Below are 4,694 nucleotides of genomic sequence, written 5' to 3' on the forward strand. Positions count from 1 at the left end.
TTGCAGGGGCTAAATGAAAACACAAAAGCAGCAGGGATTATTCTGTTTAGGAATAAGACAATGAACTTTTGAAATGCTATCTGGGATGCAGATGAACCCCTAGGTATTCCTTCAATCTGTGAGGACAAAGCGCAGGTTTGATTTTATGAGAAGTGATCTCAGCCAAACTACTTGAAAATGCTACAAAAAGGATCAGGGGTAAGCTACCTTGAAGGACATAGGGCAGCGGTTCCCAACGTGTGGGTTGCAGCCCCAGAGGTTGCGGCGATCTCTAGTGTGCAGAGGAAGCCATTTTGCTCTGCACAGCATGACCAGGCACGTACAGTGCATGTGAGGTCACAACGCATGGAGGACACTATTTTGCTCTATAAAGTGGCATCCTTTGCATAGCATGACCTATGACGTGTCACACTGGGTGGAGGACACCATTTTGGGAATCCTTTGGGAACAGTGAATCTAAAAGTTCTGTGAGTGTTCCGTGGAATAGGGCTGAGCAGTCCAGAGGGACAGTCGGAGGATTTGGGGATTGGTGTGGGGCTATTACTAACCCGTAGAGAGAGAGAGAGGCCACGGAGGCCTGGAAAGCAATGCTTGTATTGCCAGAGATTGGTGGTTTGAGGGAGCTGATCCACAGCAGGCACAGAAAACTCACACTAAAGTAGGGTTACCATATTTCCACAATCAAAAAAGAGGACACTGGGGGGGGGGGGAAGCCCCGCTCTAGCCCCGCCCCCATCCACTCCCTCCCACTTCCCACCCCCTGACTGCCCCCCTCAGAACCCCCAACCCCCCCTGCTTCTTGTCCCCTGACTGCCCCCTCCTGAGAACCCCCCACCCTAACTGCCCCCCTAGGACCGTACCTGTCCCCTGACTGCCCCGCCATGGGTGGTAGGTTTGTAGAAATTTTGGTGGTGCCCAGAACCTGCCCCCCCACACCTGCCTAAGGCTCTGGGAGGAGGGTTGGGTGGGGGGAGGAGGTCTGGGGTGCAGGTCCTGGGCTGGGGATTAGGGTGCAGGAGGGGTGCCGGGTGCAGGCTCTGGGATAGAGTTTGGGTGCTGGGTGCAGGCTCCGGGCTGGGGCAGGGGGTGGGTGTGCAGAAGGGGGTGAGGGGTGCAGGCTCTGGGATGGAGTTTGGGGGTGGGAGGCGGTGCAAAGGGAGGGGGTGCAGGCTTTGGGAGGGAGTTTGAGGGCAGGAGGGGGTGTGTGGGAAGGGGGAGGGGGTTTGGGACGGAGTTTGGGGATAGGAGGGGATGCAGGGGTGAGGGCTGTGGGTCTGAGGATGAGGGGTTCATGATGCAGGAGGGGGCTCAGGGCTGGGGCAGAGGATTAGGGTGTGGGGGGATGACAGCTCTGGCTGGGGCTGACGATGAGGGGTTCATGATGCAGGAGGGGGCTCAGGGCTGGGGCAGAGGATTACGGTGGGGGGGATGAGGGTTGGGGCTGAGGATGAGGGGTTTGGGGCATTGGAGAAGCTCAGGGCTAGGGTGGAAGGGCAGGGTAAGGGCAGCCTGCCTTGCCATTAGTGGATGGGGGGCACTAGGACCCTGGGGCAGCAGACAGCAGTTGCTGCCGGGAGCAGGCAGCACAAACAGGCAGGGGAGAGGGGCGCGCTGCTTTCTTTCGGCCAGGGACAGGGAGGATGACGACCCGCAGGGGGAGGATGCACGGAGGGGGGGTGGCAGGTGGAGGCCGGGGCCCGCTCCAGGCAGGGCCGGGGGAGAGACCCAGCTCCAAATATTGCTGGAACTCGGGCACCACATAATAGGGTTACCATCCGTCCGTATTTCCCCGGACATGTCTGGCTTTTGCGTCTTTAAATAGCCGTCCGGGAGGAATTGGTAACAAGGTTAAAAGTTCCGGGATTTTTCCCCCTCTCTGCCCTCCCTTCCATGCAGAGTGTGGCGTGGTGATTGGGCGGCTGGGCCTGATTGAGCCGCTCCCATTGGCGTCCAGCAGCCAGAGCCCCTCCCCTGCTCCCCCCGTGCTGCCTGCAGCCCGGTGTAACCACACAAACAGCCCCACCGGCAGCATGTTTTGCCTACACGTGGAGCCAGCATCTGACCGGCATGGGCATGGTAAGGGGAGTCCCGGGGGGCAGTCAGGGAGCAGGGGGAGGGTTGGATGGGCCTGTCTGCGGGTGGGGGGGGTGAATATGGGGTGGGGGGGCGGCGGATTATATTCTTTTGTGGTAGGGTTACCATATTTGAACTTTCAAAAAAGAGGACGCTCCGGAGGGGGTAGCCCCACCCCTATCCACTCCCTCCCACTTCCCGCCCCCTGACTGCCCCCCACAGAACCCCCAACCCATCCAACCCCACCTACTCCTTGTCCCCTGATCGCCCCCTCCGGGACCCCTGCTGCTAACCACCCCCTGGGACCCCACCCCCTATCTAAGCCTCCCTTCTCCTTGTCCCTGACTGCCCCCTCCAGAGCCCCCCCCACCCTAACTGCCCCCCTAGGACCCTACCCCCTACCTGTCCCCTGACTTCCCCGACTCCTATCCACACCCCTGCCCCCTGATAGGCCCTCCCAGAACCCCTGGCCCATCCAACCTCCCAGCCCCCTTACCGTGCCGCTCAGACCAGCGTGTCTGGCTCCACGCGGAGCCAGACACGCTGCCGCAGACACGGTGCTGCACTCCCCTGCGGAGCGCACAGCCCCGCCCCCCCCAGAGCACTGCTGGCACGGTGTGCTGAGGCTGCAGGGGAGGAGGGAGCAGAGGAGGGGCTCTGGCTGCTGGAGGCCCCGATGCGAGCGGATCAATCCTGCCCGGCCACTCTGTCAGCCGCGCTGCGCTCTGCATTGGGAGGGAAATCCTGGACCTTTTTAGATTTTTACAAAGTCCTCCCGGACGGCTATTTAAAACCCCAAAATCCAGACATGTCTGGGATAATCCGGATGTATGGTAACCCTAAATTATAATTTGTGGTTTTAACACAATGTCCTAAAAGTTATGTCTGGCTGTTGTGCTGCCATTTTTGAGTGGAAATAAACTACTTTTACTGATCAGGTTTATATCCTGCTCCTGACTACTTCTGTCTGATATTTTTCTAGGACAGAAACCTGTGTCATCCCAGCACATACACAGTGGTAGATACATGAACTCTCCAGCGTGCGAGGATATTCCTGTAGCCTTTTAGAATAGCATGTTATTTGTCTTTAGTATTCAACACTTATTTTCAAGTCAATTTAAAAAGTCCTCGAAGATTAAAGCATTAACAATTAAGTGAGTTTAATCAAACTCTTACTCATATCACAACCGTTGCTCATATGGTATGGAAGATCACATAATATTCTGAGAACCCCTGATGGAGGCTCATTGTCATCTGCAATACCAGGGCATGATAAGATACGTTAGCTCTGAATAGCTTCGCTTTTCATAATTTTAGAAAGAGCCCACAGGCTACTTCAATATATTTTCTGTAAGTGATGGAGATTACACACTGTTAAAATGAAACCCAATCTCTGCCAAAGCTGTCACAAAGAAAGATGCAATTTTCTGACAGCGACACTTCAAAGGTAAGTGTCAAGCTTATAATTTGGATGCCCCAATTCCAATGAAGTTATTTTTCTTTTACAAGTGGATTTAGGCCTCTTAAAACATAGTAACATCTGCAATCTAAAGTGACAGCACTAGCAAGCTGCAGTCTATCTATAGAGCAGTTACAGCACACACAGTACAGCAGGTTTTCCAACACAGTGTTGTCTAGAGCTGAGAAGGCACATTAGGCTCCATCCACCATACAGTTAAAACCATGATTCTGTAACCAGTTAGAAGATGCATTCAGCTTAATCAGTTACTCTGGACAGTTTGTATCCATGTAGCAGTTTTTCTAACAGCACAACTGTGGTTTTGAATTCATACCTAGCATTCTGCCTGTTTTCAGGAGTGCATTCTGGAATACAACTGTCTGAATTAAGAACTAAGGGGATATTTTTTTCAGAGCCCTAATCCACACACACTTTCTGCCTAGCAGTATGTGATTTCTAGTAACCATTTAGTATCATGGAGACCTTCCTGACATGCTCCAGCTTCTAGGGCAGAGGTGTGCAAACTATGGCCCGCGGGCCACATCCAGCCAGCGGGATCCTCCTGCCTGGCCCCTGAGCTCCTGCCCCGGCAGGCTCGCCCCCGGCCCCTCCCCCGCTGTTTCCCCTTCCCCACAGCCTCAGCTCACCCCGCCCCAGCGCAATGCTCTAGGCAGCAAGCTCCTGGGGCAGCGCAGCTCTGTGCTGCGCGATGGTGTGGCTGGCTCCAGCCGGGCGGTGCGGCTGCCTATCCTGCTGCTCTGGGCAGTGAGGCCGGTGCTCCAGGCAGCGCGGTAAGGGGGCAGGGAACGGGGCAGGTTGGATAGAGGGCAGGGGAGTTTGGGGTGGTGGTGAGGGGGCAGGGGTGTGGATAGGGGGCGGGGTGGTCAGAGGGCGGGGAACAGGGGGGGTTGAATGGGGGCAGGAGTCCCGGGGGGGTGGTCAGGGGACAGGGAGAAGGGGTGGTTGGATGGGGCAGCAGGGGGCAGTCAGGGGCGGGGTTCCGCGGGCGGTCAGGGGACAGGGAGAAGGGGTGGTTGGATGGGGCCAGGGCAGGGCCGGCTCCAGGCACCAGCCCACCAAGCTTGTGCTTGGGGCGGCACCTGGAGGGGGGCGGCGCGGCGCTCCGGCCACCGGGGAGAGCGGGGTCACGGCCCGGGGGGGG

Source organism: Terrapene carolina, unplaced genomic scaffold, assembly GCF_002925995.2.
Source record: "Terrapene carolina triunguis isolate 2854851 unplaced genomic scaffold, T_m_triunguis-2.0 Scaffold33723, whole genome shotgun sequence".
NCBI classification, from domain to species: Eukaryota; Metazoa; Chordata; order Testudines; family Emydidae; genus Terrapene; species Terrapene triunguis.